This window comes from Ovis aries, chromosome 2 (assembly GCF_016772045.2).
Source record: "Ovis aries strain OAR_USU_Benz2616 breed Rambouillet chromosome 2, ARS-UI_Ramb_v3.0, whole genome shotgun sequence".
NCBI classification, from domain to species: Eukaryota; Metazoa; Chordata; class Mammalia; order Artiodactyla; family Bovidae; genus Ovis; species Ovis aries.
Genome location: NC_056055.1, coordinates 78,038,474 through 78,051,649, shown reverse-complemented (window position 1 = coordinate 78,051,649; position 13,176 = coordinate 78,038,474). Strand labels below are relative to the sequence as shown.

At 35.1% G+C, this 13,176-nt stretch overlaps 1 protein-coding gene across 24 annotated transcripts in view; it reads left to right on the top strand.

Moving 5' to 3' along the window:
* PTPRD (protein tyrosine phosphatase receptor type D) overlaps positions 1-13,176 on the top strand; it is a 2,474,579-nt gene that overhangs the window by 674,777 nt on the left and 1,786,626 nt on the right. For all 24 annotated transcript variants that reach the window (XM_060410987.1, XM_060410960.1, XM_060410965.1 and 21 more), the window contains exon 3: positions 5,999-6,069. The gene's annotated coding sequence lies outside the window, so the exon portion shown is untranslated. The remainder of the gene's footprint in view (positions 1-5,998; positions 6,070-13,176) is intronic.

The window sequence follows — 13,176 nt, the reverse complement described above, 5'->3', positions numbered from 1 at the left end:
TATTGTTCACAGAAATAAAGAATGCAAGAACAGATTAATAGAAGCAAAATGATTGAACACTTTTATAAGTTGAATGGGAAACCTCTTTGGGACATTCAGACATAAATGTCCAATAGTAAATTTTGATTTATAGGTTTGGGAGCTATTCATGTGGAATTTATTAGTAACAGTTTTGAAACTATGGCTTTGTATGAAGCCATCACAAAAGACAGTATGTACTGAGAAGGGCAAAGTGTCAAAGATGAAGAACTGAGGAAAAAATATTGTGAGGTACACATCAACAATTAGAAAGGAATAATCAGACTGATAGGAAGAAAACTAAAGGGATACCGTGTCATGGGATTTAGGAGAGAAGTTTTAAAATAATGACAGTAATCAGCAGAACCAAATGTTAAATAAAAAGTAAAATAACAGAGGTCTATAGTGGAATTGTCAATATGGAGGTTATTGGCAGCTTCAGTTGTAGCAGTGTCCATGTCTAGATCTCTGAGAAAGTGCATAAGCCATGAAGAGATGTGAAAATAATAAAGACAAACTACTTTTCTAAGAGGGGATGACTGAGAAGCCGAAAATAGAGAAAAATGATAGCTATACAGAATGCAAAGTTTAGAAGGGTTTGATTTGTTTGCCTTATTTTCCTTTTACTTTTAAAATACTTAATTTGAGCTGTCTTTCAAGTTCCCATCCATGGAATCATTTTTTAGATACTACAATGGCAATAAAACAAAACAAGACATCTTCATGCATGTAAGAGACCTGACATGCTTTCCAACAGATGATTTTTGCCCTCTCAAGGATTAGAAGTCTATTCCCATGGGAAACTTGTCTCTATTAAACCATTTACTAAGTATAAAATAAATGTATTTGTTTCCTGTTTCAAAAGAATATTTATATAGTTCATGGAGACCTCATCAAATTTCTTAAACATATATAAGTGGTCTTCTGCTACTGTTTGATATCTGACTGATATCTGATATCAACTCACATTGTGTGGTGGAGTGTCATCTTATGTGACTCTTGAATTCTGACAAGCTTTCTGGTAGCTCAGATAGTAAAGAATCCCCTGTAATGCAGGAGACCCGAGTTTGATCCCTGAGTCAGGTAGATCCCCTAGAGAAGGGAATGGGTACACACTCCAATGTTCTTTTCTGGAAAATTCCATGGACACAGAAGCCTGGCGTGCTATAGTCCATGGGGTCACAAAGAGTCCACACGACTGAGTGACTAACACTTTCACTTTCACAAAAATCAGTCTTAGAATGATTAGCCAGACCTATCTTTCCAGATGCACCAGTGGATTAAGCATGATGTGTAACACTTTGGTCATCATCTAGCTGAAAAGAGGCTACCAATTGTGTGTCTGAGATTCCGAGATGTCATGGCAAAAGGGATGGACACAGATCTTAGAAAGCAGAGATGCTGCTACTGTATATACACTGTCCACTCTAACCTGCTCTGGTTCTTATCAAAAGCATTAATAAATTAATATGAGTTTTTGAAATATCTAATACTGAATTTATTTGAAAGATATGCAATATTAGTGGAAATTGGTATGCTGTCAGCTGCCTATGAATATCTAACAGTGGACCTTATTTTAGACCTACAGGCCAGCAAGAATCTGCAATGATCATTTATGAAACATATTCCATCCCATGATTTAGATGGATACATATATAATCCTATCTTTTAAACCACAGACAGATGAAGATATAGGCTTTATGGTTCTTGGACTGCTAAGTTACATCAGTCGTGTCCAACTCTGTGCGACCTCATAGACGGCAGCCCACCAGGGTCCCCATCCCTGGGATCCTCCAGGCAAGAATACTGGAGTGGATTGCCATTTCCTTCTCCAATGCATGAAAGTGAAAAGTGAAAGTGAAGTGAAGTCACTCCATCATGTCCGACTCTTAGCGACGCCATGGACTGCAGCCTACCAGGCTCCTCCATCCATGGGATTTTCCAGGCTAGAGTACTGGAGTGGGGTGCAATTGTGCTCTATAATTAATCATCAGAAGCATGCTGCCTTGCTGCTTTTTATACACTTCTCTTTTTTTCCAACCCGTTTTTAATTTTTTTTGTTTTACAAAATAAACTATTATTTTGAAAAGCCATTAATTAGCAGTTTCACTGATATGAGAATCAAGTTGTCAGAGCTGGGCAATATAAAATTTGGAATGAAGGAAGTGGACTGTCAGGTGGATCTAGAGTTTTCAGTTAGCAGGGACAGAGATGATAAAGGTTTTGATTTGAGGGCACATGAAGAAGTTAACGGGATTAACCTGGGTAGGGCAATAAGAAGAGTGAGCAGACTGAGACAGACTAGGCGAAGAGTCAGAGACAGGGACAGATACTTATGATTTAAGGGAAGATTAGAAATTAAATAGGAGATTATTATAGGAAAAATCAAATTTCAATGTGATATAGTTTTAACTTTATGAATTGAGGCCAATTGGTTGCATGATTATATTTTATGACCTTTTTATGAAAGCATTGTACTATATGTGTATTTTTATTATATGTATATTTTATCAGATAAGGTATATTAACTATCTGTATCCTTTATTGCAGGGAGCTAAAGAACTTTCAAAATGAGTGCACATACTTTTTTAAAGCATTTCACTTATTGTATATTTTTATAACCCTCAGAAATTGCCTCTTTTATATAATTTATTTCATTCTAGATCAGAAGGCATACTTAATTTTACCTTTTCCCCAATATTGTATGTCTTCTAAACTGTATTTGTTACCTATTCATAGTCAGTTTTAGTGTTCTAAGAATTCAAATCAGTGACCATGAGATAAAATTTAATTTGTAACACTGATGTTCATTAATTTTTTAAAGAATAATTAGTGTGTATGAAGATTAGTGATGACCTTCTAAATTTTAATGGCATATCTTATGTAAGTAAGGACCTTAAACTTAAATAGCATTCACACACCCACACCCACACCCCACACACACATTGTTCTTGTTTGTGCATGTTCTGGATAAGAGTCTATTATTCACTTTTTCTGTGAAAACTAAAAGCAAAATAAGAAGTGCCAGAAAATGATAACAGTGTAGCACAAAAGAAATAAAGCAAAAAGAAATAACAGGACACCTAGCTTCAAAAAACAGAAGGAGAAACCCGTTTTTTTTTTTTTTTTTGTATTTTGTTTTTTGTTTTTAATTTGGCCATGTCATACAGCATGTGGGACCTTGGTTCCGTGTCCAGGGTTTGAACTTGAGCCCTCTGCATTTAGAAGCACAGAGCCTTAACCACAGGACCACCAAGGAAGCCCCCACAAATTTTCCTAAGAACAACCTGAGTAAAATTGAGCAATGGATTCAATGTGCTTGAGACTCATTTTTCCCTAAATTTTAAAAGGGGAGAATGTTATTGGCAATAATCTCAAAGTTAAATACATACTATAATTTTTTAAGTGTTTTTTTAAGACTCATTGGAACTTCCCTGGCAGTCCAGTGGTTAAGACTCTGCACTTTTACTACACCAATTCAACCTCTGATGAGGGAAGTAAGATCATGTGTGCTGTGAGGTGTTGCTAAATAAAGAAAAAGACATAACAGCTTGTAAATCAGCTGAAACAAAAGATAGCAGTACTCCCATGAATAAGTTTTGAACCCCACCATCTTTAAATATTGCTTTAGTATCTGAAACATGCACAGTTTATGGAACAGTGTTGGCTTAGGGAAATGTGAAATTCATAGCACTAAAAGCTCAAAATTATACTGTTGTTACAGATGCTGTATTTGTTAATATAAAAATGCTTAAGATGTTCAAGAGCAGAGAGGTAAAGTTCAAATTTAAAAGCTGTTTTAAATCTTACCTAAAGTTAAATTCCATAATTTAAATTCTAAAGTAACATAAAATGTTTGATAATGTTGAATGCCTATGTAAATATCTAGAAATAAAGTTTTTCTTTTCTTTTTAAACTCCCAAATGTAATTCTATATCTAGATAATGTTTTTATAACATTTGACTTGTTTACATGAAAACATTAGTTCCAGAACTGCCTTTAGTATACTGGGGAAGGGATGTGACCAGGAAATTCTTTAGGAACTGCTGCTGGCTTTAAAAAAAAAAAAAAAGAAGTCAGTTTCATATTTCATCAGTGTGGAAAATAGTTTCCTATTCCTTCCTTCTGGAATCCTCTTCCTCCTTTAACTAGAATATGTGACTTGTAGACACATGTAATTGTAGTTAGAATAAAATGCTCTGAGTCAGACTTTCTGCATTTAAATTCTAACTCTACCATTTATTGATTAGGAGGCTTTTGGAAAGTAACTCAAAAATCTCTTTGCTTCAGTTTCTCACCTGAAAGGAAGAGAAATCAACTAATTCTACTTCATTAGTTTGCATTAATCATAAAAAAAAGATCAATAATATATAAAAGACATCTGGCACATAGTAATTACTCAATACATGTTATTTTGCTTAGGTTCTGCCCAACTTAAGTTCTTTGTAAGTTCAGCAGAAGGTTCTAGAAATGACTTGTTATATTTTAACATTCACTAGAGGCATGTAGAAGAAATTAGTTTCAACGTAGTATTCTGTTAGTCCAGAGTGAGAACTGTTTGCCAAATTAGACAGAAGAGCAGTCCCTTCCTTTCAAAGCCAGAAGCTGTTTCTTGGTCAATCAAAAGAGATTTTGACATTGATCATTTTAGATGTAGTGTATAGTATCAAGACTTTTCCATCAACTAAGTAATATATATCTCTCTACCTATCTATACACAAACGTACTATATTTATATAAATATAATTTTCCCTGCTTAATCCAGTCTACTCAATTCTGAATTTCTGAATATACACAAAATTAATAGAACATTATTGCTGTTCCAGCGAACTAAAGATGTAATTGAAAAGGGTACATATGTGAAAATGCATGATGGAGTATGTGTTAATACTAAAACAAGTCTATGAATGCAAAAAAGATTATGGCTCCCTACATTAGGTGAGTTCAGAGTTTGGTTTAGAAGGAATGAATAATATTTGGACAGGCAGCAAAGGAACATTTTAGGAAGAAAGAAACATAAAAAGCCTGATTGTCTGAGGGAAGGGACCTTTGAGTCAGACATAAGCAATCATGATAAACCCTAAATGCTTAGTTTTTTGTGTTTAGTAAATGGTAGAAATTTTGCCATTTGTGATTTATTTTTGGAACTTAGGAGCGCATGGCCAATCAATCACTAAACAGTTGATGGGACCACCTGATCTTTGTCGCCAAACTGATCTTTGTTCAATTTTCTGCTGTTAGATGTGTGATTTTAAGTTAAATATTTAATTGTCTATTATTTTTCTTTGAGTTGTACACTTCTGGTGACTTTATCAGTTAACTTATTTATCCTGTAAGCTGATTCACTTAATGTTTTTGGTGTACATGGTTTTTTATAGTTATGGCCTCATTATTTTGTGTTTAGTATTATGCTGTAAATTTGAAAGTCATTGATGATCTTAGAATACTGCAGTCACTTGGGTATGTGGCACGAGTTCCATAGATAATAAACATACTTTGATAAACAGCACTTTTTTAATCTATAAGAAAACATATATAAATAATTAGTAGTATATCAATAAAAATTGTGAATAGTTAATTTTCTTATGTAACACAGAACAAAAACAGATATAAGCATCTTATATATAAAATATTTTTTAAGTAACTTCTCATTTAAGAAAAGAAAATGGTGTTTGTGGTTAATTAACAAGTAGTTTCTTATAGCATGAACTTTTATGTCAGAAAAAAATAAGGATTACATTTACTCTTTAAATATAATTTTTAAATTTTTAAAAAATGGATTATAATACTTTCCATCAAGGAAATAGTATAAACACCCTTTTGATGGTATTTTTTTCAAAGTATTAGTCAATTCCATTAATCTGTAAAGTGTCAATATTATTGTGCTCCTTTTTCATCCCATCAATTGATTTAGATTTAACATCCTATAACTGCCAAAAAATGTAAATTAAAAATGTGTTTCCTATTTTTTTCCTTTCAGGGAAATCTTGAGGAGTTGGACACTTTTCTTCCTCCAGCATTAATTATTTTGTGGGAGGAGGCTGTACATTGGTAAGTCTCACTCATTCTAATGGCTCTTTCTAAAATTTAGCTAATAAAGTTGTGACTTGATGGTAATATAGAATAGGTAGGATTAAAAAACACATCAATATCATTGCTTGACTAATTGAAGAATGACTTCTTTCAAGCAAAAATAATAATCACTTTTTGGTTTTTGTTTTTTATTTAATTAATGTATTTCATTTTGGCTGCACTGAGTCTTTGTTGCTGCATGCGGGGTTTCTCTAGTTAAGGCAAGCTGAGGCTACTACCTGTTCGTGATGTGCAAACTTCTCATTGAAGTGGCTTCTGTGGAGCATGGGCTCTGGGCTTGTGGGCTTCAGTAGTTATGGCATGAGGGGTCAGTAGTTGTTGGCTCGTGGGCCCTAGAGTGCAAGTTTAGTAGCTGTGGAGTACAGGTTTAGTTGCCCTCAGCAGGTGGGATCTTCCTGGATCAGGGATATAACCTTTGTCCCCTGAATTGGCAGGTGGACTCTTTAACCACTGGACCATCTATAGTCGTTCAGTAGCTAAGTCATGTCTGACTGTTACCCATGGACTTCAGCATGCCAGGCTTCCCTATCCTTTACCATCTCCAGGAGTTTGCTCAGACTCAAGTCCATTGAGCTGGTGATGCCATCCAATCATCTCATCCTTTGTCACCCCGATCTCCTCTTACTCTCAGTCTTTCCCAGCATCAGGGTCTTTTGCAGTGAGTCAGCTCTCCACAGCAGGTGTCTGAAGTATTGGAGCTTCAGCTTCAGCATCAGTCCTTCCAATGAATATTTAGGGTTAATTTCCTTTAAGATTGACCTTCAAAGAAGTCCTCAAACAAAATGTATAACATTGGGATTTAATTTTGGTTTTTAATTAATCTAGTAATAGGAATACCTGTAGGTGTAAAATTAAAATTATGTGTAGAATGGAAACTAGTAAATGTTTTAAGTATAAAACTGTGGTGGTACTGCTTATAGGTAATTTTTCAGCTATCATATTCTTTGATATAGAGTCCTACAGTGGTAATTGAACGAGCATGCATAATGAGGTCTGAGGCTGCAGTCAAATAAAAGCTAATAAGTGCTGTCAGTTTTCTCAACACATGATAGTCATTTTGCATATTGAAATTCAATTTTAAAGTTAAACAACTCTTATGTACTTGTAGGCCATAAAACCAAATGCATGTCTTTTTGCCTCAAATCATTTTTTCTCCTGTTATCTATAAATAGTATTAACATATTTTGGTATCATGTTTCTGAACAATCTTTCCCCCAACCATCCAATTAATTCTCACTCATACCCACACTCACAGACACACACACACACATACATTTACTTGTTTTATAAATAGTGTCTGTTATATTAACCATTAGTTAATTTTGAACTTTCCCAATTCTTTTAATCTACCGTTTTTGTGGCACATTTCACCGCTTGTGTACTTTAGAGCTATCTCCATGTGTCTGGTGAAACATTTCATCACTTAAAATTGTTAAATATGTACTCAAATATATGTACATTTTTTATGAGTTACATACATTTGCCATTATTTTTATATACTATTTTATATACAAGTAGTAAAAATATAGAACTCACACTTTAGGAAATTTTAAAGATAAAATGAATATGTATGTACATATGTGTATGCACGTCTGACTCTGTGACTCTGTGGTATGGGCTGTGTAGCCTGTCAGTCTCCTCTGTCCATGGAATTCTCCAGTCAAGAATACTGGAGTGGGTAGCCATTCCCTTTTCCAGGGCATCTTCGCAACCCAGGGTTGGAACCCAGGTCTCCTGAATGGCAGGCAAATTATTTTCTGTTGAGCCACCAGGGAAGCTCACAATGGACATGAGTTTGAGCAAACTCCAGGAGATAGTAAGAGACAGGGAAGCCTGGTATGCTGTAGTCCATGGACCATGGGGTCAAAGGAGTCAGACACGACTTAGCAACTGAACAATAGCAATGATATATATATATATATGTGTATATATATATATATATATATATATAGCTATATATATCAGGCATCTCTCTCCATGGTGATTCTCCAGGCAAGAGTACTGGAGTGGGTTGCTATACTTCCTCCAGGAGATCTTCCCAACCCAGCGATCAAACCCATGTCTCCCACACTGCAGGCTGATTCTTTACTGTCTGAGACACCAGGGAAGTCCATGGACTGAAGTCTGCCAGGCTCCTCTGTCCATGGAATTCTCCAGGCCAGAATACTGAAGTGGGTAGCCATTCCCTTCTCCAGGGAATCTTTCTAACCCAGGGATTGAAGGTCTCCCACACTGCAGGCAAATTCTTAACATCTGAGCCACCAGGGAAGAACACCAGTCTAGTAAACTCTATCAGTTTTTTTAAAAATGAAATAAATGAAGCCTGTGTGATACAACCCAGTGAATCCTTAGTAATTCTCATTAATTATGGCTTTCTTCACAGGCCAGATACCTGATAGAATAATTCATTTAGACTCAAGAATTCTGGGAGATCAAGTTCTACCTGACCAACTCATAGCACACATAATCTAGCTTATCTTGTGTGTGTGTGTGTGTGTGTGTGTTTTAACCCACTCTTACTGATACTACTTCTATTCCTGGGCCCCAGAATTTTCAATGATTTTGCACTCAAGAAAGAGAATGAGCAGAGTAATCAGTTTTTCTGTTTCATCTTAGATTGAATTTTTCCTGTTCTGAATTGCCAGCTACTTCATAAAAGTGTCAGAGTTGTCTTGTCAGAATTTTTTTAAAAAAGGGACTTTCCTCCCAGAACACAGATGAAAATTTAAGAAAATGTGTACTCAGATTTGCTGGTGAAAAATAACAAACCATGGAATTCAAGAGTTAAGATGAAGTGACATGTGTTGTAACAAGTTGGCTAGTTTTTTGTTTACTGAATAAACAGTGTGTGGTGTTCAAGACACAAAGGACCACTGCTCAAATTTTCAAGATTTTCTAAACTGAAATTTCTCTAATTAGGTAGATTTCTCTTGGGGATTCCCTCAGTTTCCTTATGGACCCTCCAGGTCATTAAAACATCTGACCCTTCTCTATGTTTCCCTTTTTGGCACATATTCCCTCTCAAGGCTTTATATTAACCCAATAACTTCTTATGTTTCTTCTTATTTTCATTCTATAACTTTTATGGTTTTGTGGTTGAACTCATCTACTCTTGTAGCTTCAAGGACGGAGAAAGCAATGGCACCACACTCCAGTACTCTTGCCTGGAAAATCCCATGGATGGAGGAGCCTGGTAGGCTGTAGTCCATGGGGTTGCTAAGAGTCAGACACGACTGAGCGACTTCAGTTTCACTTTTCACTTTCATGCATTGGAGAAGGAAATGGCAACCCAATCCATTGTTCTTGCCTGGAGAATCCCAGGGACGGTGGAGCCTGGTGGGCTGCCATCTCTGGGGTCGCACAGAGTCAGACATGACTGAAATGACTTAGCAGCAGCAGCAGCAGCAGCTTCAAAGATAATGTACATATAATGATCACATATCGTGATACTCAAATCAGTATGTCTTCTTAGGATCTCATTCCTGAGAATCAAATCAACATATCTATTTGATAGTGTATATATTTTTCAACTTCTAATATATTAAAATTGAACTCAAAATATCTTCCTGTAAACATCCTTTTGTCTTTCTCATTCCTGTAAAAAGAAGTACCATCTACCCAGTTTTCCAAAAAGAAACCTGGCAAGTATCTTGGATTCCTTTCTCAGCTCTCTTATTATAAAACACACAGAGTTGTGTCAATGCTTCCTCTGCACAGATGAGAAATGCTACCAGAAGTAAGAAAAATATACTTTGTATTTCTAAACAAGTTTGAAACGTGTTGCTGAAAACTAAATCTATTGAGAGAAGTAAATGATCACTGTAGTCCAAAACAAGGACAAAAATAAAATTCATCCTCAAGTAGGAGCTAATGCTGAAAAATTTTATCATTAGCCTATTGTGTTTTTACTGTAAACTCTAATCTTTTGAATTTTATTTCATTAATACATTAGCATTTTCAACCTACAAATATATATGCATTTATCTTTGTAGAACCATTGTGTCTTTTCCCAATAACTGTGTTGAGTTATTGTTCATTTTTTTTTTATTTTGTGAAATATCAGTGGAAATAAAAATTCTCTTCTAAATAGTCGTATAATGCATGCTTCTCATATGTAGTGATCAAACACATATATTCATTTTTAATCCTGTTAAATTGATTAGAATATTTGACATATATTTGACTAGGAAATAATCATATTCCAGTTCTTTTCTACACAAAATTAGCATGACTAAAATTATTGTTTTAAGATACAGGTGTACATTTCTGCATGTTACTGAGCCATATTTGTGAACTGGGGAATCAATGTTGCCTGAAAAAGGTGGAGAAGGTCACATCCCCCTCATTTATTTTTACCCCAAAATGTAATGCTTATGCTTTCATCTCTACTATTTTGTACATCGTAATGAAAGTTTTCATCTGTTTACTTGGCATTTCCCTTTTATTACTGGAGGAGAAAATTTCGTTTACACTTAGGTTATGGTATAATAAACTTGATAATTCATATTGTATCCTCACTTCTATTTAGTTATCATAGAACTCTCCACACCTCCACTTCAGCGTGTGAAATTTTCAGGAATCTGATTCAATATTCCTATCAATTGCCAGAGTGAACTGAATTAATAGAAGGAATTGCCCCCTTCCATTTATTCTACCCAGACTGAGTCTCCAGAGGAATGCTTCAGTGTTGCAGACAGTACATCCCCTGGTTTGCTGGCTGTCCTTAATGGGATGTTAAAATCGACTGGAGCAATTTCTCTGTCACCTGAGAAGCCCTGTAGGTTTTGTGGCATGTTCCAATTTCATATCCTTCTCATTTCTTTTTTAAAATTGTACATCATTAACCAAGTGTCTTCCTCACTTATGAGACCACGATTTCCTTTTTCTGAGGAAACAGTTCTTGTAAATGTGTAATATACCTGGAATCCAGGCCAATACACCACAGTGTTTGTGTCAAAGCCATGGCGGATAATATTGCAAATGACATAAGGCTAAGAGTGCATGTTTGCAGTAACAGTGCTCCTGCATTGAGGAAACACTGCCCCCTTGTGAAGGCCACTTTGTCCTTGTGAATACTTTGAAAATTTAAGCACAGACTATGACATAAAATACACAAAAACAACTTTATTTTTGTTTATGAGTATCTACTATATTCACTATCAGCATGATTATTTCCCTGCCCCTTGAGAAACTCAAGCAGGCATCTTGACATTCCTGCAACTTTAAGATGGTAAGAATGTCCATGATCAATTCAGAATCTTAAAGCATAGCGTCAATTCATGTCATTTGTCTGGCTTAATGCTGAGACCTCTCAATGTCAGATTGAGCCATTTGCAGACCAGTAATTTAGGAAGGATAAAGTTATAAGCTTTTTCCTTTTTCTCTGTTCAAACCTTATGTGATTCATCCTCCTCCAACTTGCCAATATCCTTAGTTTGGGGGCTTGGTGAGCGAGAAGAGGTACAGGGATCAGCATAGGGTAGGTATGAATACCTACCAGATAGGTAAGTATTTAAAGCTGGTTGTTGTTTTTTTTTTTTAATCAATACATCTGTGCTTCCTTCAAAGACCCCACCAATCTCTACAGATGGTACATCAGTATCTTCTTTGCAAGTAGCAAACTTTTCTGAGATTCATTGTTTGAACCTTTTTCAGCACTTAGGCATCAGGTCTTATCTCTAGCTTTTCCTCCTTGAGCTCTATTCACAATACTGCCCTCCTTTCAGACAGAATCCTTATTTCATTCTATTTCTCAAGTGGGAATGTTAAATGCCCCCCAATTTGTAGCACAGTTATTCAATGCACTGAATGATCTCCTTAGAGTCAGGCTCTCTTAATTTGGGATTGGGAGATTATACCCAAATTCCTGAAAAGTCAGTGGGAGAAGATTATAGCACAGCTCTCTCCAAGGAAATACTTTTCAAATGTTATTCAATTCCTAATTTTGATGTGAGTGAGGGATTTAAAATTTACCTAAATGGTAAGTTATCTAAAATTCATCTGAATTTTGCATCTATTTGGATTGTGCTCAGCCAAATGCCCATTCTAATTCCTTTTAGATACACAGAGACAGCCTGAAAGAAATATGCTTTCTCCCAAGATCAGTGTTGACTAGAGAAAATCTATTAAGAAAGTCAGTTCAAATCTGGTGGTCAAATAATTTGTGTTATGGTTATATTCAAATATATGTGTTGTCACATCATTCTCAGGTGAAATTGCTTAATAATAATAAAGTGTCAAAATTTCTATAAAGAGTTGGGAAAAGTTGCAAATGATTATATCAGAGGTGAAACACTTAGAACTAGCATATTGGTACATCTGCAGTGCTGAATGTAATACAGCATTTATCATTTCTTTTCAGTATGACATTATGAGTTAATTATGCAATTACTATGAAAGGGTTTTGAATTTGTAGTCCATAAAAGGTTGATATTTCTAAGGCATGTTATTTTCTCAAGGTACTAGACATTCACACTGATCAGTAAGATTTAACAAATAACAAATAGAATTTATTTTCAGAAGGAAAACTACCTTCCAGTTTCAGAAGCAGTTAGGCTATAGAAACTTCTATTTATAAAATCTTATGTGAACTTTCTCTGGAATGGCTTTTAAAAGCATTATTTAAATATATATATTAATACTTTAAATATGATGACAAGATTTAATTACATATTTCTAAAATATTTGTTGGTTTTGATGAAATATATCTCATGACAGTGACAATACAAATATTACTTAAACAAAACATTTGGAAAAACATTTTAAAATGACTGGACATATGAGTCTTGTCCATATAAAGACAAAGATGTACAACATGACTGAGAATAAGTAATACACTTTTTTAGTGTTGACATGAAACAAACAGTCTATCAGATATTTCCCAGAAAAGATACATTTATTTGGCATCAGCAGAAAATTGCAGTGTTTTGGTCTGCAACTATGGGGAGCCAAGTCTAAGTTTCCCAGGGCAAAAGAAGAAGAAGCTTTTACAGAGAAGAAAAGGAAGTTGGAATGGCTGTAGTAAATGAAGAGTATGTGGCTTTTCATGGGCTAAATCTTTGCCAG